The 26,585-nt window shown below is 34.3% G+C and overlaps 1 pseudogene; it reads right to left on the reverse strand.

Annotated features, from left to right (window-relative positions):
* LOC105082006 (DNA primase small subunit-like) overlaps window positions 1-26,585 on the reverse strand; it is a 36,353-nt pseudogene that overhangs the window by 2,702 nt on the left and 7,066 nt on the right.

Genomic DNA, 26,585 nt, shown 5'->3' on the forward strand with positions numbered 1-26,585 from the left:
TATTTTTGGTCTAGTCCCACCAGAATGCATGCTGCATGACAAAGGGGGCTTGTTTATTCCCTAAGATAGTGTTTAGAACAGAGGTGGTAAAGTAGTGGGTACCCAGTAAACTTGTTAAAGGAATGAACACCAAGTGTACCCACAGTGCACTGTGTGCTTCTTAGAAGAATGTGGTGATTCACCACAGAAATAGATCATAGGGCACATGTAATATGAAGAATATGAAAATTGTTTGTTGATGTGCTTTCATTCTGCTTACTCTCTGATAACTTATATACTTTAATGTGTCTGTAATATACAGGTGTGAAAATTTCCCCTGGCTGCAGGCTCTTGACACAAAGCACAGACATGACTGAAAAGAAGTGGTAAAAATAAGAAAAGCCCAGTTTTGTCTATGGGGAATGCCAGGGCACTCAGAGAGATAAAGCACTCAGCATTAAAACAAAACAAACAGAAAAACAAACAAACAAAAACCTTCTCTACACTTATTCTAGTCTAGTAAGGGAGAGGCATTGGTTTGGGATTGCTGTAAAAATCCAAGCCTAGATATTTTTAAGGATGAGTATAAAATAACCATATTGTAGAAACACATCGATGAATCACTCGAACTTTATGATTCTTAAGATTTTATATATTTTTAGCAAATGCTAGTTAACTTTCACATGTCGTGTAATATCACAGACAAATAGCTATGATCCTTTTTGTCTCAGTCAGGGCTGCAATAACAAAATATCACAAACTTGGTAATTTATAAATAACAGAAAATAATTTCTTACGATTTTGGAGGCTAGGAGTCTGAGATCAGGGTGCCGGCACACTCAGATTCTGGTGAAAGCCGTCTTCTGGGTGGCCGACTGCAGGTTTCTCCATGTATCCACACGTGGTGAAGAGCTGAGACAGGAGAAATGCTCTCTAGTGATTCTTATAAAGGAACTAAATCCATCACCAGGGATCCACCCTAATCACTTCCCAAAGACCCTGTCTCCTAATACATCACATCAACATATGAATTTCTTTGGAGGGGGACACAAACATTCCATCTATAATACTTTCTTGTCAGTTTTTTTTATTATCCTCACTTACCTGCATCAAGACAGAGTTGCAAAGCCAGAATCAGTTCCTGATCATTAATTTTATTTGTATAGTATTCTACCTCTGATTTTGACTATTTATATGTTTGAATTCCTTAGGACTGTTCCAAGAAAACCTTGCCACAGTCTTCAGTTCTGTCTCAAGTTCCAGAACTACAAGAATTTGAACAATAAAACTGTAAAAAGGTGTAATAGCTGCAGAGGAACAAAATAAATGTCTTGATTCTCAAGGATTCTCAGAAATGAAAGAACAGACCATAGATGGTAACAGTCAATTGGGGTTCTTTACAAAAAAGTAGAAAAAAAAAATCCTTTTAGAGATCTAATTTTCAGTTGATAAATTTCTAAATTGGTTCCAGTTTCTCAGATCCTCTGGGATATATGCATTTGAACACAATGCCCCAGTTTGATTCTTTCTAAAAATCTCGCAAAGATAGGCATAGTCAATAAAGAATATCAGTAAAAAGCCAAATTAAACATTAGAAATTAGCAGAGAAAAATATGTCAAACATTTAATTTGGAAAAGACACTCACATAGTCTAAGGTGGATCATTTTGTGCCTCTGTTTACTTCATAATTTGCTATGGTACTAAGAACCAGATTAGACAAATCACAGACACACTGGAGTTTGTGTTCAAAATGTTTTTGATCACAATGCATTCCATTTTGCAGTTCTATCAAGTAATTTCTAACCAGTCTTGGCAGAAGTCCAGAATATTTTCAAGAAAAATAATAAAATAGAAAACAAAGATAGTTAAAAAATCGCAGTTTCTGTGCCATTTATCTGGATATTCCATTATAATTTATGTGCTCGTATGTGAAATAGTTGAGTATGTGAACATCATATATAAAAATCAGATTTGACTGCTGTAACACAAACTTAAAATAACTGTGACTTAAATATGACAGAAATGTATTTCTCTCAAACCTAATAATCCAAGTATTAGCAGTTCAAGGCTACAAAATATCACTGAATCAAGGTTCTTTCAATTTTGTTGATCTATCTCTACTATATTATTATACTTGTTTGCATGATCAGGATGGCTCACATACACATTTGTATTCCAGAAAGTAGGAAAAAGGAATAGAGAAAATGGAATTTATGCCCATTTCACTAAAGGTTACAATCAGAAGTTTTATTTTATACATTCTTGAGTTCATATCACATTGGCCAGGACTTAACTCTATAGACACAACTATCTGCAAGGAAGACTGAGGAATGTCATGTTCATTCTGATGTCTATTCAGGGAGCCAAAGTTGAGGTTTCTACTAAGGTAGAGAAAAGTAAGAATAAATATTGGGAGATGACTAGTAACTTCTGCCACATTCTAACTAGACTGGATGCCCTCACTACACAGCAAATTAGAAAAAATTGTGTGACTACTAAAGATTTAAGAACTTACAGAATCATAACTAAATGTATCAACAAACACCTCTCCCCACCTAAATTAGAATTATCAGGCAAGAAATTCTGATTGAAGAACAACCAACTGAACAATGACAATATTAGATTCTAGTTTGTTTCCTCAAACACATTAGGTTTCTTGCCTATTAAGAGTGATATTGATGAGACTCAAGCTAATCATCTCTGCAGAAAGCTAGAAGATCTAAGACATTAAAGCGACCTGATTATCTTGCAAATAGGCAAGTTTGGCTGCTGAAAATAGGAAGTTGTTTGAAAATCTGTAGGCCACCAGAGGTCCAACTCTAGCTCACCCTGCTAACTGCCTTATTCCTCAACTCATGGTAGGAGGATTGTGAAAAATTTGGATTGTAGAGAATTGAAATCTGAAATATGTAACACAGAGGAGAATAAAGAGAGGTGCTGGACTGAAAAGAATAACCCGAATACAAGTTTGCATTCTAAATGATGAGACTCTCTCCTTAATCAGCACTCAGAATTCTGAGTCACATTTTACATTTCAGCAGGGAGATTCTAGGATCTTCCTCTGGGAAAATCTGACTTATCCCATGGGATAGACTCATTGATACTGATATTTTCATGTCTTCAACAAAAAATTTAACTGATTGCTGGATCATTCTAGAATAAAATCTTGTAGTCCACAAGATTTACTTCCCCAACCTTCAAACATATCCAACTGGTTACTTAGTGATCACTAAATGAGAATTACTGGACATTTGAGAAATGGCTTCAGCATAGCAGAGAGGAACTGAACCAAATGTATTGAACAGAGTAACTCTGTGGAGGTAGAGTCAGAGCAAGGCCCAGAAGAAAATTCCAAGAAAATATAATTAATGCAAGAAATAATATCAACATACCCAAGGACCAAGGATAGAATGTCCTATTTTAAAGGAACAGTATATGAAAGAGTTCTTGGAATCTTAATCTACGAAACATTATGATGAGGAGGAGGAAGATAATGATGGAAGTATTTGAATAATAAAATTGTGGAAATCACCAAGAATGTACAAAGACATAGACAACAGGATTTTAAACATAAAATCAGAGAGTACATTCCAAAGTTTCAACCTTCAACTGGCAGGAAATCCAGAAAGAGAGAATAGAACAAGTGAGAGTAAATTATCAAATCAAATACAAGAAAATTTCTCAGAATTGAAGAACCCATGTCTCCCAAGTAAATAGGCCCACAGAGGGCCCAATCAGTTTAAATAAAAAATTTCCTGAACAAAGAAAATCATAATGAAATATGAGAATTTTAAAATATAGATAAGATTTTAAAGGCCCCAGACCAAAAAAAAAAAAAAATGAGTTATATACCCATTGCCCCAATATTATTCTCCAAAAAAATTCTCCAATAAAATCAACCAGAATTCCTATGAGATGGCTGATTCTAGGACTGGGCAGGAATTATATAAGATGAGTCTGGAGCATTGCAGCACCAGAAAGTAAGAAAGTGCTCAAGAAAACTTCACATTAATGGGGGTATGTCAAAACAAAGGGGACGTGGGAGCCAACTGAAAGAGCTACTAATGTCCAAAGCTGGAACGATTCGAGCAACAAAAGAAATAAAGCAGAGTTGAATTATAACCCAAAGTATAAAATATCCATGAGTCCATACTGATATAAATAAATGATTGAATAAATTAATAAATGTGGGAGAAGAGACAAATCTCCCATGCAGAAGAATTCTGAATAATTTATGTAGATTCTCCACACTAAAGGAGAGGGAGCATAACTCCTCACCTCTTAAGTGTGGGTTATACATAGATACTTCCTTCCAAAGGGTACAGTATGGGAAAAAGAGTAACTTTGCAGTGCGGAAACCTACCTCAGCCAGATGATCAAGGTCAACATCAACAGTCATAAATCACGTTGATAGTATGTGCTCTTGAAATGACCTGATGAAAACAGCACTTTACCTCCGTGATCTTCCTCCCAAAACGTATATCCCCAGACTAGGGGAAAAACATCAGACAAATTCTGATAGAGCAACAACCTACAATATACCTGACTAGTTTTCCTAAAAACTGTTAAGGGCATCAAAACAAGGAAAAGTCTAAGAAACTGTCATATCCAAAAGGAGCCTAAGGATATGATAACCATATGTAAATATGGTAAGCTGGATGGGATCCTGGAACAGAACAAAGGACATTGGTTTAAAAACTAAAGAAATTTGAATTAACTATGGCTTTACTTAATAATTATGTATCAATATTTGTTCATTAATTGTTAACAAATGTACCACACTAATATAAGATGTAAATAGTAGGGGAAACTGTGTGTGTTGGGGGATGGTATATGGGACTCTCTGTATTATCTTCTCAAAAATTTTTTTTGTAAATCTAAAACTGCTGTAAAGAAATAAAGTATTATGAAGATGGAAGTATAATGAGAAACAGGATATTCTATAGTTTCAAAGAATCTAGTCACAAAATAGGCTTCAATTACAAGGGAAAAAAATAGCAACTTTATAGTGGAGTATCCTGACAAGAGGCCAACATAATGGAATGATCAAAATTAACATCACCAATAATAAGACATGCAGTATTTTTCCAAATTATCATAAACTCAATTTAATCTGGAGAACACACATGGGAAACTCAAATGGAGTGAGAGTCTACAAAGTAACTGGCTCATACTCTTCAAAGATGTCAAAGTCATTAAAGGCAAAGAAAGACCAAAGGACTGTCATAAATTACAGAAACCAAGGAGGCATGACAAGTACATATAATGAGGAATTTTAGATAGGATCCTGATCCAGACATATGACATTGGTGGGAAAATTAGTGACATTCTAATAAAAACTGTAGATTAAAACCACAACAATAAAGGATTTGGCTATAAATGATATAGTATTTATTAGTTGCTGCATTGGGATCCAAAGGCAACGGGGTAGTAAGTTCAAATATCTAGAAAAAAATTATTACCAATCTAGTATTTTACACACAGCTAAACCATCAGTCAATGTAAGAGAAGGATACAAATAATTTTCAAACACAAGAGTTCTCAAAACTTTATTTTCCATGTTCTTTTCTATCTGTGCATTCTTACTTAAGAAGTTACTGAAAAATGTGACTTAACCAAGGAGGGAACAATATAAAAAATGTTCTTGGGATCTAATAAACAGGGTTTCAAAATGCAAAGAAGCATTTCCTCATGAAGAGAATGAATGTGACAGGATGAGGGAGGCATTGCAGGCCCCGAGGGCACCCAGTCCAGGCTGAAGGTGGAGGTGCAGGTGGTATTTTAGAGAAATGTTAAAGAGTGTGAGACTACTTAGTCAAAAGTTTAAAAAATAAGAAAGTTTAAAAGTTATTTAAATGTTAGCCCTAGAAAAGACAAAAACACATGTATGTAAGAAAATATGATTATGGTACTCTCCTTGATCTAGCAGAATTATAAAAGCAACATTGTGGGTTTAATCTGTGTTATACAGCAACGTTGGCATGGGTAGGGGTGAAAGAAAGGAAAAATGCTAATTTCCATAGTAGAAATGTGATAGATAGTATCTAAAATTGATGAATCAAAAAAGAGCAGTATCCACAAATTATTTGTAAATTTGGTAGAAGATTAAAGATAGAAGAGCTAAAATGACTCAAAGGGTTGCCTGCCTAAAGTCAAGAAGATGAGAGGGTTTGATATATGCCTTTTAGGACTATTTAACTTCTTAGCCTATGTTTTTTACTTTAGTAAAACATAAAATTAATTGAAAATAAAGTTAATACATGACTTCCCAGGAAGTTACCACACCAGCATGAAGATGTAAACAACATCCCACCTCTCCCCCTGAGGGCTGCTTTATCTCTTCACCCCACAGAAGAAAAAACAGATTTGAAGTGAGGATTTCACAAAATAATTTTTAAGAGATGACGCTTCAAAGAGATGGCATCCCCATCTTTTCACCTCACCAGAAATGAGAGGAATTTCCACAAAGCCACCAAATCTTAAAAGCACTCTTCTCTTATAAGTGAATATTGCATTTATAGCCACATATGTCCAAACTCCACTCCCACATTCAAGGAAGCCTGCCTACAGACTCCATCTTGTGACCCCTTGTAAACAAAGGAAAACAGAGTGTTGCTAACCACCCAGTTCTGTAAGGATTTAGTTGTTAGCCACTGTCTCTGACTAACAGTGCACCCCAAGAGGAGTTCAGGATTAAAACAGGATGAGGCCCTCTGTGCTTTGGATAAACATGCTTCTCATAGATAATTAAATGTATATCTCAGGAAGAGTTTAAATGAACCCAGATTCTTGCCTCTTTCTATAAACTGGAAAACACTAAAATGATTAACTTGAGATACCTGTTCTTTGTGACTAACAGTAATCTTTTACCACGATGTATGCTTGACTGCATGTATTCCCCAGCCAAGATCCACATACCAACTGGCTTTTCCCCTACGTCTTGGAAGCAATTTCCTTAGAGCTACTGAGCAGCTCTCTTGCGGGCTATAGTCTTCACTAAGGTCCCTGAATAAAACTTAAACTCACAACTCTTAAGTTGTGCCTTTTTCTTCAAGTCATAACCCCTCTGCTAGCAACTCTCCCCCAGAAGTAATTGCATCTATTCCAGAAACAGAATGTACTTGTCCTTCAGGACCCCCACCCCCCATACTCCCAACATTACAGCTGATGGAGGGAACAAATCCTGAGTGAACCGATAGTACAGGAGGGGTCTGTTTTGCCAACACCATCTCTTCTGATGCACAACAAACATCAGCTAAGGTCAACAGCTATGTCATCTAAACCCAGCATTCTGAAATGTCTGTAAATGGCAGAGAAATCAGGGGTTTTTTTTCCTTTACCACACTATACAAAAAAGAATTAACTATTGTTTCTTTCTGAGTCAGCTTCTTCTCCAACAGTATGCCAAGCCATTTTGCCTCTTGCTTTATTTTCCCTTCAACTGTTTATCCTTCATTTTAAAAATCCTTAGGAAACCCTTTGCTGCCTCCTACCAAACCAAGTTAATTACCCCAGCTATGGGCTTTCATATTACTTATTGTAATTAAGATATTACCTGTGTCACTATTTGTTTAACTTACATCTTTTTCTCAGGAATCAGTGAATATATTATTCTTACCACTGAGCTTCAGTATAAACTTTGGAGATTGAAGAATTGTTGTACATGTTACCTATAAAACAAGATAATAATAATGTACTAATGTCTAAAGTCATTGGGATGATTAAATGATGCAATGTATATAAGTCTCATTGACTTATAATAATTACCTAATAAATATTATATTTTATTGTTATTAGACTTTTTATTACAGATTATTAAGGAACAATCAGAACAATAACAGAAAAACAACACAATTTCCAAACATCTACTTTACAGTAAAATAAATATAGAGAGGTTAAAGGAAATAGTACCACATTGTAATTAGACAGGCTTCCTAGGAAATATGACTACTTAATATAAAGTATAATGAGGATTTTGGACACACCAGAGAAAGGCAGAAAATAAATTATGCATGATGAGTAGAAAATGTACAAAATTATTAAAATTATACTGCACTGGGTCTTTCTTTGCATAGTTCTGGTCTTGATACAAGTAAACACATGTAAGAATAGTAAAACATAGTACTAAGTGTAATCAGCTTGTAGTAAATGCTTAATTAGTATTTGCTGATAAATTAATTTATAATTAGTGTTTTTAGATAGTTTCCACAAAATATAATATATTGCTTAACAGAAACATTTTTCTATGTAGAGGCTATATTTGGCAAAAATATTTGGAGAAGTACTGGGTGAAACCAAGAAGAAATTTAAAGCTCTGTAAACAGTTTTGCAGGAGTCTCAGTTTGATTATTCATGACTGCTTTTCTCTGCATATACAGCCTTTCTTCCCTATGATGACCCAGACTCAGGCTTTTTAACTCTTTCCTAAGATTTACTTCGCCCCTCTCTTTCTGATTTCTTTTCTTACCTTCCTCCTCTGGGACCTTGCTCAATCAATTTTCTCCCTTTATCTTCAAATTCTTTTGTTAGACTAACCTATAGACATGCTACAGGAAAAGGCACAAATGCACAAAACTAGAAAGTTTTGCACTTAGTTTCATAAGATTCATGAACCAGTCTAAAGTCCATTTATTAATCTTACAGTAGACAGTGCAGTGAAACAAACTCCTGGTCTTCTGAAGGCTACCATTCTTTCTTTTCTCCGCCACCTTAAAAGAACAGCTTATACCTGATGTTGTTGCTTCCTCCCCATTCATTCTTTCATTCTACTCTGGAATTTGGCTTTAGGCTTTTTCTCTCCCACTGAAATGCTCTTGCCAGGGTCACTAAGAAGAGCATTTTATGTGAATAAAATACCTTGCAAAGGGCACACAGGTTGTGGTTTTGGTCTCTATAAATTGCCATATTTGTTTATCTTACCTTCAGTTTATATTTTCACAAGTATTTTGCAAAACTTACACCACAAAAATTAAAACTGGACATGTTTCAATGTTGATTAACTGACATTATGTATTACCATGTCATAATTCAGTAATTTCATTTTGTTAACAATTGTTTACCCTCTCTGGAAAATTATGATGTTATGTTGGGATATTGGAAAGTGAGCAGGCACTGAATAATTTTATGAAAAAAGATTTGCTAAATGTCAGAATCAATGGACTCTTTTCATTTTCCATCTGCCTAATACCTCTATTGTATTATTATTTCCTTCTTGAAACTATCTTTTTCTTTGTGTTTGCTGATGCCACACTTTTCTAGTTCGATTTCTCTGACACATCATCTCAAGAGACCTGGTTTTATTCCAGCTCTTTCTCTAGACCAGAGCTATCCAAAAGAACTCTCTGCAGTGATGAAAATGTTCCATATCTGTCTAATACAGTAGTCATTAGCCACATGTAGCTATTGAGTATTTGAAGTATAGCTAGTGAAATTGAGAAACTGTAATGCAAGTTTTTATGGTCTTGTAATTGATTTAAATTCAAATAGTGATGTGCGGCTAGTGGCTACCATACTGGACAGAATAGCGTTAGAAACGAACACGATCTTTGAGAAGACATTTTTCTTTTCAGTTGCTTCATTTGCAAAAATAAAAATGTCAGAATAGCTCATATCAATGATTATACTTTCAGCTCTAAAATTTTTATTGTGCTCTGTCACATTTAAACAATCATGATTTTCTGAAAACAAAAACTGCAAAGAGTTTCCTTTTTATGATTTGAAGCAGTTTGAAGACTAGAGAAGAGAATTAGCACTCAGGTATTGGCATTTATTCAGATAGCATTTGCATAAAGGGAGTAAAATGCCATTTAAGAAATTATAGTTTAGTTGCTAAGACAGTAGATCTGAAAAGTTTTTATTAAGAAAAATAATTTGTAACTGTATGAATGATGGATATTAACTAGATTTGTTGTGAACATTTTACAATATATACATGTATTGAATCACTATTGTATATCTGAAACTAATACAATGTTATCTGTCAATTATATCTCAATTAAAAAAAGAAATTATAGATTGCTGTTGTAAGGGACATAAATATCATAAATATTAGCTATTTCAATTTTAACTGAATTAGGAACCACTGACTTAAATGAGGTAACAGAACTACTAAATGCTGGATCCAGTAATTATTCCACTTTAAATGCCTATGAACTGTGCACATTATTTCTTAGGGAATTTCTTCAACATATTTTTCAAGGGTCTGCACACAGTGGGCATTGAATAAATGTGAATGATTAAAAATGCTTCAGATTAAGTTTTACCCTTATACACATTATATTTTAAATAAGACAATGCCCTACTGCCCCCTGGTGGTCAAATTAAACCTTAACTGCTACATGGTCTACCTCCCTCTACAGTACATTTCCATTGTTTCATTTAAGCCTTTTCTTTTTAGAGATACTGTATTGTGCAAAATTTGGTTCAGAAAGATTTATTTTCATTTCAGCTGAAATTTTGGTGAGATTAATAATTATACTTTGCATGTTTGAGTTGATTTAATTGGTATATCTGAAATAATTCCTGTCTAAAATGTAAATTTCAGTCTCTATTTGCTCTCTTTACCTCATTCTCCTTCTTCCTTTGCTCCTTTCCTCTTCTCTTTCCCTCATTAATAATACATTGATGTACACTTTCAGTGATGCAAATTCATTTAGCTTCCCTTTTGCCCCTTCTGTTCAAATTAACTATAAGGAACAGCAAAAATAAGATATTATTATACATTCAGAGTAGACAATAATCTCTAGTGAGTATCCAGTTCAACTCCTTCATTGTAAAAGTTAAGATATATTTCACAAGTCACATTTAAGATAATAGAGTGTCAATAATAGGGTGTTAGATGTCCTGCCCACCACTCAGGCCTTTTCTTTCTTAATTCCTTCTTAAGTTTCCATCTTGGTTGTCTTAAAGCAGAAAGGGGCTTTGCATTGCTAATCTTATATACTATTATTGGTAGAACACCAACCATGTTCCAGATACTGTATTAGGCACAATGTAGACCCTTCTTTCCATTATGAAAATTACAGTCTAATAGAGGCTACAGATACATAAATAGGACTTACAGTGTAATGTGATAAGTGCATTAAAAACAAATAGAAGGAGGATCAAGAAAAATTGTTTTGAATCTATATGGCAAGGATCAAAAACACTTCTCGTCAGAATTGGTGGCTAAGCTTTAACCAATGCAGCAATTTCAATAACCCCATGATAGTTAGGTTGTAGCTACAAGAGTTTGGCCATGAGGTATAAAAGCAAAGAATTTATCTTTCTACGGGCCATGCATGTTTAGAAATAGGGATTGACGTATAAAAAAGAAAACAAAAACAAACTCATTCTCTTCCTGATTAAATACCTGAGCCTCCCCTAACCTAGGCATAGGAAAAGGTAAGGAAAGACAAGAGAGAAATAAGTAAGCTGGTAGGAGGCCATTGGAAGATTTTACAATCATTTCAGTAAAAAACAGTAGCACTAAAGAGCTTCAAAAAAGAACCACATTGAAATTATAGGCAGACTATAGGGAATTTAAATGAAATCAGTGCTCAAACTTTATTTTAATAGGATAATTTGTTTTAAGAACTCAGAATGCAAGGGAATTTTTGTTACATTTAGGGGGAGGGTAGTTGCAAAAAAGTGGCCATTTATATTGGAATCTGGGAAGGAAGAACAACATTTTGAGGGGTCAGAATTAGTTGCAAGTTCAGGTCTTGTTTAGAGAAATATTTATTTTAGGAAATTATGTTTTGTCTTTTCATGATAATTGAGAATTTGTCTTTTGAGACAGCTATAATTGCAAATTTTAAAATTTATACAAATACTATAATTGTGACTAAAAGAACTTTCTGTGTATAATCGATTGCAATTGCTTTTTGGCTTCCACTCTTGTAGTCATTAAGAATAAATGTCAGTATTTGTAATGGCACAAAAATTAGTCTTGCTGCAATGGTAATGATTTTCAATAGTCCAAGAACAGGGAAGAAAAACAATGCATTTAGAGAGTGAAGCTAATGTAAGAAATATATTACTACTTAGGCAATTCTTGGAATCTTGGAACCTTGAAACTAAGAGTATTGTGATTATCTGAGAACTCACAATTGTAACTGAAACACAATGGCTTTATTTTACTTCAAATCAGTTAAAAATTACTAATAATTAAAATATTTATTGAGAACATTATGTACAATACATTCTTTAGTTCAAACTCAAACTTATGGTAGGTATTCATTTTATGGAGGGTTAATTATTTATTGAAGTCAGAGGCATAATGGAGTATGTGAATAATGTAGTATATTGTACTCTTCAATAATTTGTTTGCTTGAAAATAGCCCAGATTCTCTTTTTAGTTAGGGCTCCTTACTCTCCTCACCTAGTTTCCTTACAACTGAGTTATTCTCACTTGTTTTGAAACTTCAGTTAATCCTGAATTGCTTACTGGGTCCCAGTTACTTGGGGGCAATTCAGCCTGTGTTCCTCTGACATTCAACAGAGCTGAACAATGATGCTTCTACTTAAGTAATTCTAGGCTTTCCTATCTGTAGATAAGTAACTAGACCATAAAAAATAGGCCCCCATATCCAGAAAAATGCAGGACACTAATTTTTTTCAATTAAAAATATTCCCAATTCTGCAGGTTGGAAATCCAGATGAAATGTCATTCAGGGTATCCTTAAAGGGGAAATGAATTTATTAAACAGTAGCCCACAAAGAGCAAAAGCATGGACAATTTGGAGCTCTCCTTTGACAACTGCCATTGCAGCCAGTATTCATCCAACACATATTATACGCCGAGCTAAAGGCTCATAAGGGAAGTAAGATTATCATCTCAGCACATGTAGAGTCCAGGTAGACTTATTCCAGGGTCCATGTTCTTAACCCCTAGGATAACTTTTTAACCTTTATATTCTAAGCCAATTTATAGTCCCCAAAATTTGGTTTGCATAAAAATAGCTGAAAGTAATTACTGCAAATCTAGTAGATATGGAGTGAGGTCCAGGGATCAACATTTTAATTGCAATCCAGATTACAAGTGTAGACATTCTGAAGTACTAGGATATACCAGTTTGGTAGGGATCATGAATGTAACAATGGAGTTACTTTGTACACGTGAGCATCAGGTATTTGGTTTGCGTTAGTTGAGGAGCTAGCTTTTTTTACTTAGTACCTTTCATCCACCATCAGCTGCCTCTACTCATCATTGCCCAGCACCAGGCAAGCTCCCTTCTAGGGATGCTCTGTTTATCAAAAAAAAAAAAAAAAGGCTTCTAAACATTCACTTTTCCTAATGTAACTGCTTTGGCTAGGCATTGACATCTTAGAATAACATGCTAGAGTTGGAAGAACATAATGCTTTTCACAGGCCCACTGGGACTGCTGAGTGGAGAGTATTGAAAAGAAACACTTTCCAAGCTTTACTAAAAGCCATCAGTGACAAGTTAAATTCTAATCCATCTTCTAAACACAATTAATGGAGATGCTAAGAGGAATGGAAGGATGGAAGTAGCCATCTCTTATGTAATAACATAATTTCCTGTTTCATTGTAACTTTTATGTAAAAGAAAAGTGTTAAACAACTTGTAAGCCAATTAGTATATTGGTAATTTTTATTCCTTGCTTCTAACCACCTGTTCTCCAACTTTACTCTTTTCTAAATGTATTTCTAAATTTATTTTACAGCAAGTATTATTTATAACCATATAAACTAGTTTCAATTTAAGTCATCACATCAAGTTTTATAATGCCTGAGAAGTGCATAGCACACTCAAGATAGGTTAACACAACTAGTGAGTGTACTCTAAGAAGTGCTATAAAAATATGAGACAAAAAATGTGTTTGGGTAGAATTATTCATTTTGATAAAGCTGTGCTATTAGCATTGGTCTTATTAATATATTCTTAATTTCAATGTATGATTTATTTTTTGAATGATAAATTACTTGGGAATATTAACTTGAAGGTGCTCGGCTGGGAGGTGTATTCCAGATCTTAAAAAATGTAGTATGGAATTTGCAAAAAATCAGGGAGTCAATCTAACAATCTGTTACTGAGTATCAAACTGAAAACCAGCAAATAATTTTATTCATTGAGAAGTCAACCCTGGAAGTATGGAATGTATTTCTAGTTTAACAGGCAGATGTGGGCTATATAAATATATTGGGCACCACTGATTGCCACCACAGAACTCACACTCATGTATGTTTCCTAGACCAATTCTTTGGTCACAGTTGCTGTAAATCCAACCTAATGCTGAATTTTGCAATGCTTGCTCCTCCCACCACTTCTGTCTCAAAAAAAAAAAAAAAAAAAAAAAAAAACTTCCACACAGCCGGTGGAGGAATTTGGCTTCCCTATGGGAGTCAAAACAGTCAGGTGAGACATCTGGAAGTGAAGGTGAATTAATTCCCTTTGGGGAAAACTCTGACTGGAACAGAAAAGAGGCCAGAGGGGACCAGAATACATCCCTCTTAACATCCTCCTGGTTTGTATTATTTGAGATGCAGTAGTTCCATACTGCTTCTATGAAAATATTCAGAAAGGCAAAGCTGCAAGTCATCCTTGTTAGAAAGCTGTGGCTGCCTTACTCTTGCATATCTGTTCTCGTCTTAAAAAAAAATCAGAACTTGAAGCAAAGCTATTTGCTTATGCTTTCTCAGTGAATGCAGTCCCTCAGACCTCAGTTTCTGTGGTGTTGGAATCATCAATAAAAAACTGCACATAAGCTTTTACTTCAGATTCTATATTCTTTGTAATCTTACCTAAGACAATTTGGCTGGCTGGGCAGTGTTTATAACATACTTTCAGTCCTAATGCAAGTTTCAATAGGTATAGGGGTTTGTTCAGCTCCCATTGAAGGGAGCACGGGAAGCCCTACAGAAATATACTTCACCAAGAAGCCTGAGTTAGGGAACACAGAAGTTGTTCCAATTGGGAGAGTTATACGCTCAAAACCATTTACTCAACGCTGTCTGAGTGTTGCTAAAGGGAGATTTGGAATCGTGGTTGGTAGGTATAATTACAGACTTTAAGAATAAGAAGCCTTCTTGAAAGGCAAGGGAAAGGAAACATGATAATATTTTTAAAAAATGAAGCTGGGAAAATCAAGACACAAAAGAGGCAAATGGTACAGAATTCAGCTGAGAAGGAGTCCTGACTTGGAACAGGGAGTCTGGAATAAACTGCTTTACTCACGTCCCACCAGCTTTCCATTCTTGAAGACTCATCAATGTAACCATTGCATATTATCATTTTACTATATTATTGGATTTGATTTGCTAATATTTTGTGTAGGGTTTTGCATCTATAATCATGAGAGACATTAGCATGCGATTCTTCTTTCTTATAAAATCCTTATCAACACTGGATCCATGGTTATGCTGACCTCATACCAGAATTTAAGTAGTTTTTCTATTTTCTGAAAGAGATTATGTATATGTCTAGAAATGTTCATATGTGAAATAATGGCTTTAATGCCTTATTCAATTGCTTAAATAGGTCCTGGAGAATGTCATTCTAAGTGAAGTAAGCCAGAAAGAGAAAGAAAAATACCATGTGAGATCGCTCATATGTGGAATCTAAAAACAAACAAACAAACAAAGCATAAATACAGAACAGAAATAGACTCATAGACAGAGAATACAGACTTGTGGTTGCCAAGGGGGTGGGGGGTGGGAAGAGATAGACTGGGATTTCAAAATTGTAGAATAGATAAACAAGATTATACTGTATAGTACAGGGAAATATTTACAAGATCTTATGGTAGCTCACAGAGAAAGGAATGTGACAATGAATATATGTATGTTCATGTATAATTGAAAAATTGTGCTCTACACTGGAATTTGACACAACATTGTAAAATGATTATAAATCAATAAAAAATGTTAAAAAAAATTTCTTAAATAGGTATAAAACTATTTACATTTTCCATTTCTTCCCAAGCCAAATTTGGAAAATTGTATTTTTAAGAAATCTGTCCACTTCATCTAAATGTTTAATTTATTGTAATAGAGCTGTCCGCTATACTCTCTCTTATCTTTGTATTCTGGAATATGTAATGATGTTCCATTTAAAAATTCTTGATTTGGTAATTTCCTTTGTTTCTTGATCACTTTTGTTTAAAAAATTTTTTTTCTTAGTCTTTTTAAAGAACTAAATTTGGTTTTGTTGGGTCCTATATTGTTAATTTCTTTTCTGTTTCACTGTTTGTGCATCTTATCTTTATTATTTATTTTCTTCTCTTGTATTTTGGTTTGATTTGCTGATATTTCCTAGCTTTTTTTAGATGGATTCTTTAAATAGTAATGTTTAGGCTTTCTTCTTTCCACAATGTGCATTTAAGTCCATAAATCTCACGTAGCACTGGTATGGCAAAATGTCCTTCTGTGATTGTGGGTTTGTATATTTTTCATATAATTTTGTTAATATTTGCTCTCTATATTTTAAAGCTATATTTTGGGCATACAAAGATACAATATTGTGATAACTCCCCAATATGGTCAACTTTTATCATTGTGAAATACATGTTTATTTCCAGTGATGCTTCTTGCTTTAAAGTATTATTGTCTGACTTTAGTAAAACTACATATTCTTTTGTTTGTTTAATATTACACAGTATAACCTTTTATATCCTTTTACTTTCAACTTTTCTTATACTTAAAGTATGTTTATTGTAATCAGAAAATAGATCTATTTTCATCCAGACTGAAAATCTTCAACTTTAATATTATCACTGGTATTTTTGGATCTAGATTTATCAGCTTACTCTTTTTTTCCATTTTTCCCTTTTGCTCTTGTTTCCTTTTTCTTCTTTCTTGACCCATTATGAATTAATCAAACACATTTTAAAATATTTCTATTTTCCCTTATATTGACTATAGATTCTGATATTATTTTGGGAAGAGGAGGGATCAATTTCCTAGAGATTACACAATGGATCCTTGATTTATTGTATCCACCCTAAATTAATACTTTACTCTTTCAAGGTAGTAGAGATGGATACATAAATTATAGTATATTCAGATTACTGCTGCATACAGCAATTTGGATGAATCTCAAAATCATAATATTCAGCTAAGGAAGATATATACAAAAGAGTACATGCTTTATGATTCTATTTCTAAAAAATAATGCAATCTGCAAAATTAATTTATGGTGATAAAAATCAGGATAGTGGTTTCTTTGGGGGAAGCTGGCAGAAATGGGGCACAGAGAGAATCTCTTGGGTGCTGATGTTTTCTATATTTTTATCTGTGTGTTGGTTGCATGGTTGTACTATACCTATGTTATGAAAATTCGTTGAGGTATACACTTACATATGTACTCTTCTACAGATATATTTGCATATGTGCTATAGTAATATATATATTAACCTTTAATAAATATAAAATAAAAATCTAGTCTTAATAACATTCCTTGAGGCTAACTTCTGTAACTTGTCCAGACGGGGTGAATCACTCCTCTGTTCTCATAACACATTGCTCCTACGGCTTTCTGAGCACTCATATAGGTACTATACTGAAATGTGCACATTCATGCTTTATAATTAAATAATTCATTTTTAAAGAGGATTCTGGGAAATGTAAGGGCATGATTCTTTAAGTGATCATAGTAGTCCATCTTGTAATCAACCTCGATATCAGAAAAAAAAGAAGTAATGTTCTCTTCAGTCTGCCTTAGGCTTGCTCTGGTGATCCTAGGGCAGGGACTGGCAAAACAGCCCATAAGGGACTTGGAGTGTCTTTCTTCAAGAAGATGAGACTTACTGTGTGACGTCTAGTTCCTTAACCCTTTCTGCTTCTTTCTCCTTAGTCCTGGAATCCTGCTACAATTATCCTCTTTTTTTTTTCTCTTCATTCTTTACCGACTACCAAGTAATCAATATGTGTGCTACCTGTGTAATTAAAACAGATTTCTTCTTGAAGAAAGAGTCCTCTACATCTTGGTTCAAGATGTAGCAATCTTCCAAAATACTGGGTCCTTGACTTGTCACTCGGAGTAGAATTTCTTCTCTTTAAACCCATAGGCAGAGTATTTCTACCCTTCTTGTTTAAAGAGTTGTTATAAATTCTGCATATGAATCCGTTACTGTACTACCTCTAGTGTAATGAGGGCTTCCACTGCTGAAATATTGTCTGCTGGTGCCTGACCCTGCAGACCTTTCACTCAATTGACAACATTTTTGTTTCTTCAATAGTTTCCATTTCTCTTGTGTAATAAGAGCTTATTGTTATTTTAAATAAATTTATTTTCTCCTCTTTTTCACACAAATTTCTTAAGTCTCTAATAGAAAACAACCCCTACTACCTTCAGATTTTATAGCAGCAGCCAAGTCTTCAGCCTTGGCCGGCAAGGCAGTGCAATGGCTTTAATTTTATTCAGGCATGTCTAATAATGACCATCACTTTCCAGCCAAGAAAAGTCCTACTGCTTTAGAAATTAGGTTTTCATGCAAATTCGGTTGAAAATATTGTTTAGTTTTCAGTTTCACAGAGAAGTTTCCCTGGCTTTCTCGGTGTAACGAAAACCAATAAACAAACAAAAACATTGCACAGAGTATTTTACATCTTCTGTTTGGATAAATAACTTTTTTCTCCAAATCACAACTCTAGTCTGGTCAACTTGTATGCCTTTCAACAGTAAATTTCAATATCATATATTCACAGTTAAGCAGTACTCTTGACTCATCTCTAGGGTGATGATTTTAATTCTAGATAAACTCTGCTTTCATTTTGAGGATAAATATTTCAATGAGTCAAAAATAAACCAGCACAATTTCTAGTTCCCTCCTGTCTGTCCAGAAAACAGCTACTATTTGTTCAACTAGTTATTCAAGCCAGAAACTTGGGAGTCATCCATGGCATTTTCTTCTTGATCCTCACACCTATTCCATCATTATTGGTGAAACTTGTTGATTCATTTTTAAACAGCTTATAAATTCATATTCTCAGCCACATTTTTAACATCACTACCCTATTCCTAGCCACAATCAGCTCTCACCAGTACTAAGACAATAGCCTCCTACTGGTCTACCCACACATCCTCCTCTATTCCAAGCAGTCTCTGTTTGAATAAAAATCCTTTGGCAATATAAAACTGATTGTATCAACCCATTTCTCCTAAAGACAAGATCAAAATCATGATTAAGGCCCTCATGACCCTGGCATATCTCTACCCCTTCAGTCTCCTTTCTGTCCAAGCACCACCTCGCTGAATGCACCTCAGCCAAGCTTCTTCCTTCAGTTCCTAGAAAAGGCTATACTACTTCACTTAATCATCTTTCAGATTCCAAGGAAAGTTTGTTGACCATCCTGAGTATACCAAACTTCTCTACTTTTACAATTGTAGCAATTGCAGCATTAATAATTTAACATCTGCATGTCCGATTATACAGTCAACGTTTATCATCTCCCTTGAACAAAAACTAAATGCAGACAGAAACCTACTTTTTTTCTTCATGACTATTACAAGAACCTAGCACAAGATATGACACATTGTGTTAGCTTACTGATAATTTGTTGAATGAATGAATGAAAAACATCATCTGGCAACCCTAAATAAAGGCAATTATAGTCTCTACTATATTCTCTTAAAAGTCAATTCCCTATTTATTCACTTTCTCTTAAAAATTCTAAAGTCTCAGTATCTCACTAAGGTAAGTTCTTAAAAGTCAATTCCCTATTTATTCAATTCCCTATTTATTTCTTATACCTCTTGGTCATCTCTGTCTAATGTAAATTAATCATCTCCCAAGAGAAATCCTGTGCTTTAACCAAAGCAAATCCCACTAACCTTTCTTCTTTTCCAGGTTTCCCTTGTACTAACTATAAGGATAAGATGGGGATCTTTGGTTAGGAGATAATCCTTATAGAAATAAGTGAGGACTGTGAAATAATGGTTAACATCAGTACTTTACATGGACTGGCTCATTTAAACTTCAAAAGTACTCATTATGTAAGGCTTAACAATTAATGAAACACATTCTCATTTTATTGAGGAAAGATATGAGGCACCAAGGAGTTAGTAATTTGTCAAGATCAAGGATGATAAATGTTTGAGTGCCATCGGAACCTAGAAAGTCACTGTCTATTACTAAGCAGTGCACTATGTTCCCCCTAAAGCAACAAAATAATTCTCTGTGGCAGTGAGCCTGGAAAAGGCTGTGAAAACTCATGTATTGTGCTTGTCATACATACCCCCATGCAGTGTCTAGCATAAACTCTAGAAAAATCACCAATAAAATATCAGTAGAATGAACTAATGAATGAAAGAACTGATTAACCAATGAATCAGTCTGTCAAGTGGCACGATTTAAGGTCCTGAAGCAACAAAATGATGGATAAGAGGCATGTGTTAAGAAAAATTATTTGTAGAGGATATCCTTGAAAAAATACCAGTAACTAGACACATAATAATTTACAAAGGAAGTGGTAGGTCTTGGACTAGAATATAATCATGAAACTGATCGATACTTTTTATAAAATGTCTTGAATGTGAAGTTCTTTTTCTAATTTTTTCTTACTTCCAATTTACATATCTGTAGAAGGACAGATAAGGCACATGATGGGAAAGAGAAGGCAATTTATGTCGATAAATTGTTTAAATATATCATGGTTCAGATTAACAAAATTACTTTCCAAAAAAGGCCAGCTTCTGCCTTAATAGAAATTATTTCCCATTTAATATCCCATAGGGATTATACTAACTTCTTTCATTGTGGTTTTAGTGATAAGGAAGGAATTTAAACTATTTCCAAAGGGTCTTTTTCTTTTTTCATCTCTATTATTTCCCTTCTCTTCCGTAGACCACATTAAATTTAGACTCAAGTTTCCAAATGCTACTGAAGTAGACAGAATACTGTCCTCCTTCTTTCCTGCCAAAGATGTTCACATCCCAACCCTCAGAATCTATCAGTATGTTGCCTTACCTGGCAAAAGGTACTTTGCAAATGTGATTAAGTTAAGAATCCTTTGATGGGGAGACTATCCTGGATCATCTGAGTGAGTCCAATGTAATCACAAGGGTCCACATAAAGAGGGAGGCAGGGATGTCAGAGTCAGAGATAGTTCTGAAGATGGAGTAAGCGGCTATCAGTCAAAGAATGCACGATGCCTCGAGAAGCTGGAAAAGGCAAGGAAACAGATTCCTCGTTAGAGCCTCCAGAAAGAATGTAGCCCCTATGACACCTTGATTTTAAGAGTTCTGACCATCCATAAGATAATGAATTTGTATTGTTTCAAGCCACTATATTTCTGATAACTTGCTACCACAGCAATAGGAATGTAATATCTCTATAGCATTCCCGTAACTTTGTTTTTTCATTTTATGGTTGGCAAAGGAGGAAAGGATTAGCATTGATTCACCTAAAAGAGTCAATGATTTTGCTGAGGACAGAGACAATGAAAGTAATTCTCGGAATATTATAAAGTTAAAGATATCCAGTTTTGTTTTGTCTTTAGAGATGCTTTAAGTGGCTTCAGTATAGTATCTTAGTTTTTGAAAACTGGATTATCCCTGGAGGAGTAAAAGATTGATAGTTGGAAAACGGAACGAGGCAATGTAGATGTAAAAACATGTAGACGTAGATTTAGATATGTGCTTAATCTATACTGTACCACTTTTTTATTCCATTGTTTAAGATTATCAGAGGGAAAAACTCCTGGGAGTTAATGATATAAATCTAAGCATATATCATTTTGATATAAACTTTACTACATAAAAGACATCTGGAATTACATTGTTCAAACCAAACTTTTCTAGCAAGTTAGAAGCAATGGCTACATTTTCTCTGTGTTAATTACTCCCTTTTATCCATAGCCTAACCTATAATTTACATTTCAAATTGTGTATTTTAGACTGTAGTACAGTCTTTCATTAATTTACTCATAATCTAAAGCATAACTTCTCCACTGTATCCAATCAATACATGTTTATCTTTTCCTATTTATTGTATATCTATGCTATCTATCTGCTGGTCAGAAGCTTTTCAAGGCTAACTGAGTTTATTTTTAAATAATAGTGGAAAAATTCATATCTTGGTATAATCTTATATTCAAATACAACAGACTGGGAAAAACACTATATTCTTTATATATTATTACTGATGCTATGTAAATAAACCAGGAATAATTCCAAAGTATCTTCTGTCTGTACTTCTTAAATGATGTGTGATTCACAAGTTTTAGTCCTCAAAGTAATTTAAGGAAAAAAGCCTTCTGGCTGCCAGACATTCCTCTCACCTCTGTTACACTTACTTAGGGAGAATTCTCACAATCCAAAGTTTTGCTTTCCCAGTAGCTGCAAAGTGCAAACTGACAGGCTGTGATCTCACTAGATGATGCCAAAAGAATCTGTTATTTCTGCCTGATTACATGAAAGCATAGTTCTGATGAGTGCTTCGAGTCACAGGCCTAGGTAAGACCTCCAGAATCTAGAATCTAAAAGAAGGAGCCATTTAAAATGTCCACTTAAAGTGTCATAGATAAATGAGTTTCCCCTCATCTCAGTAACTTCTTGGCCTTGCCACCGTTTTTTTCAGTTAAAGACTGTATCTTTGTGTCTGAATTAAATTCTTCTTACATTAAGGATGACCATTAAAGATCAGTGAAAACAGAGAATTGGTGACTATCCTTTCTTTTACATACTTGTCCTTCCATCAGTCATCACTTTGTAGTTGAACTTCATCATGTCAAACAGTTCATTTAAGTGGTGACTATCACTGACTCTTGTAATTCATTCCACAGTCTTGCAATTTCACATTGTCTCATTAGGTTCAGTTCCAATCCGTTTCATGATCAGGCTGTAATTTGTTCGTCTTCCATTTACTTCATTATAGGCAATAATTTAAGAAACACTCTTAAAGAATTGTCAAATGGAGGGAAATTCAGCAGATTTTAGAGTTACTCTGCCTTTGGGTATACTCTAGATAGATGGTAACATTCCAGAAACAATTTGGCCTTGTTCTCAAGTAGCCTCAGACAAGTGTTGTAATTTCTATGGTTCCTATAGTCAAGAGGTTTGAAGGAGCCTAATTAATCACTATTCCCATCTTTGAGAACTTAACCAATTTAAGTCAGACAAGGAGGCATTAAGTATTAAAATAGGCTCAGAATTTTTACCAGTAAAGCTGGATTGAAGAGTATGGGGGTGGTGTCTTTCTACCTTTATTTTTAATCCTAGAATTTGAGACCCCCAAGTCTCTGACCTGTATGTCTTATTGCACATAGATAAGATGGACCTAAAAGACGTTCTATTTCTTTAGCTCACTCCATCAAATTCACAAGAGCAAGCATTAGCTTTACCCAGATACAGTTCTCTACAAAAGGAAAACAGACAATTGGGTTCATGCTGCCTAAATTATAATGCTTGGGTCCTAACATTATGGTTATGTGATTCCATGGTGGGCAGACTCTTAAATCAGAATGCTCACTTCTTCAACCATGGGGGGAACTCAGTGCTGGAACAGGTGGGAAAGGAGGATGGGATGAAGTGTTCCTTCCTGGGAAATGGAGTGAAAGTAACTTCAAAGAAAAATGAACATGGAGAAATAACTCCCTGCACTCAGGAAAAATACCCTGCCTTGCCAGGTGTATGACACCCTGACTTCCAAGTATTTCTATGGAGCTGTTTAGAATTTGGCTCAGCAGAGGTGACTTTAAATCTCAAACTGCTACCTTCAACTAGAACACTGGTTAAGTATCTTAAGTGTCTAAAACTCTGTTTCTTCATCTGGCATAGGGCAATAATATCAATACCTACTTCATAGGGTTGATGTGAATATTAAATGAGAAATTATATGTAAAACACCATATAAAGTGCCTGACCTATAGAAAGAACCCACCAGAATGATAGCTGTAACAGTCACTGTAATTAGTATGCTATTCTCAAATGAATATCTTCTTTTTAAACTGACTTTGCTTATATATTCACATTCATATCAATGGCGCCTATTCACTTATTGAAATCTGTATTTAACTTTAACCCAGGGTCAGCAAATGCAGCCTATAGGACAAATTCATGCTCAAATTTCCCTCTTTTTTCCTTACAAACAAACCTGTATTGGAATACAGACACATTTATTAATTTACATATTGAATATGATTGCTTTTGAGCAACAATAGCACAGTTAAGTGGTTGGGACAGATGCCAGACACCATCCTCCTCACAAAACCTAATATTTACTTTTGGACCCTTTCCAAAAAACATTTGGCAATCACTCCTAACCTCTGCACAGGAATGTGTGAAACATCAAAATGGGTCCAACTTGGGTAAGAAACATGTATGGCAATTAAAAATTAGATAGACCATTGATACTTTTGAAAAAGTTAATGACTAAAAATGTCAAAATGTTTCTGATTTGGGTTTACAAGGCAGTCAGACTTTGAAAACTTTGCTGGGATGAGTTTGAAATAATACTGTTTGGCTCCTCCAACCAGACACAAATAGGCATGTTTTTGTTTTATATTATTGTTTATTAATAAAATGTTTTAAAGTAAATTAGTCATTTTCACCTTTACTAATTCTCTTTCCTTATTCGCAATTGTCATTCTTTTTCTGATAATTGAAGGTAAATACTAACTTCTTTATTTTTCATCTTTATCAATAATGAACTACTGTGAGGGTACAATTTTTTTTTCAATCCAGCTTTTCTGTATCCCCTAGGGGTCTTCAGTTATAGTCTCCTTTTCATTATTTTTTAGGTTATAATTTTATTGTTCTGTTTCCTTTGATTCAAGAGTTGGGTGTGTTTCTAGTTTCCAAATAATTATGATACATTTAAAATTCTTTCTAGGTTTATTATATTATGAGAATGTAATATGTAAACATTTTACTTCTTGGACTTAAGATATTCATTTTAGCTACATACATGATTACTTTTTGTAAAATTTCCATAGATATACAATAAAGATTGTTCTCTACCTTTGAGTTTACACCCCCTCCCACTTATAACCATAGTTATGTAATCAGATATACTGATTGGATTATTCAGTATATACACACACACATATATATATGAGTATATATATATATCTTTACTTGTTTTTTGTCTACTGTCTTAATCCAATTCCAAAATAGGCGTATTAAAGTCTTCCCATCACTCACACTAAAAGAAAAAAACCGCATAATATGACCTTATTCATGCATATGTAAATTATCCTTAGATATGTGTGAACTTTCTCATTCCCAGGTGTTACTGACATTCTAATTTCCATCATTATCTCATTTTATTTCTACCAAATCAGGCTATCATCTCAAACCTTTCTATTTTTAAATTTGATATATGAATGAATATGTCTATAGACTGGCCCTGTAAATATTTGGTAAATTCCTTAGATCCAAGAATAGAATATCTTCTTTTTTGTTTTTTTTTTTTTAGTGGAAGTACTGGTGATTGAAACCAGGATCTTGCACATGCTAAGCACTGTGCTCTACCACTGAGCTATACACCGCCACCAAGAATAGCTTTTTTAGCATGACTATTTTTCAGCTCAGTAAAGAAGAAACACCAACATCCCTCTGACTGTACTTGCTTTGAGTCAGTGCCCAGCCTCATGCTAGCTGCCTAATCTTTGAGTCTTGTCCTGGATGTATTAGATTTCGTTTCCAAGGTGTGATTCCACTATAGGACACTAGGTGGGACTAAAATCTCATCTAATGCTCATAAGTCCCACTGCTGTAGGTTTTCTCCCAAATCATCTCTGATTTATGTTATTTCATACTGAGCTATTTTCTTGATCCTCATATACAGATCACAATCCAAAGTGTGTTTGTTTTTGTGCACACAGTCTTTAAAAATTTCTTTGAAAAATTAGAGAAGAGAAAGAAATTCAAGGCATTTAATTGTGTTGACTGCATTATAGTCTATTCTATATAAACCAAAAAGATAAAAGAAAAAAAAGCTGTATGCCTATAGAGAAAACAATGTTAAAGGAAAGAAATTTTTCATTAAGCCATGGAAAGCACTAGCCCAACAGCTGGCTTCTCGATGCTTCTCTGAAGATAGAACGTAAACTAGAACAACTGCTTTATTTAGATTGGTTGCTAAACCAGGTGAAATATATCTGACACTTCAAAATCTATCTCACAAAATCAAACATGGAAGAAACAAAACTTTTAAAAGTCAATTTAAGTATCTAGATATATGGAAAGTCCAAGTGTTTTGACAAATATAACAGGTTTTATGTTGGTGAAATGAAGTTGGTTATATTTTTCTCAGCTGTTTCTTTAAGGAAGACTAATCCAATTGTCCTCTGAGAGAAGAAGTGAGAAGCTACAATGGCAACAGTTGTAAAAAATACTACTCTATGAAGCCCCAATTGTAATCTAGTAACTCATACCTTTTGTTTATTATTATTTTATTTGGGGGGGGTAATTGGGTTTTTATTTATTTATTTTTAATGGAGGTACTGCGGATAAAACCCAGGACCTTGTACTTGCTAGGAACACGCTCTGCCACTGAGCTATACTCTCCCCCATAACTTCTGAATTGAAGTTTTGGTAGGTTTAGATGCCCAGTTCAAAATAACTTTTAAAAGATGAGCATTGAGGTGTGACCTGACCAATAAAATATAAGGAAGTAAAATTAAGAAGTGGCTGAATACACAATCGATGTATAATTAACT

Source organism: Camelus bactrianus, chromosome 5 (genome assembly GCF_048773025.1).
Source record: "Camelus bactrianus isolate YW-2024 breed Bactrian camel chromosome 5, ASM4877302v1, whole genome shotgun sequence".
NCBI classification, from domain to species: Eukaryota; Metazoa; Chordata; class Mammalia; order Artiodactyla; family Camelidae; genus Camelus; species Camelus bactrianus.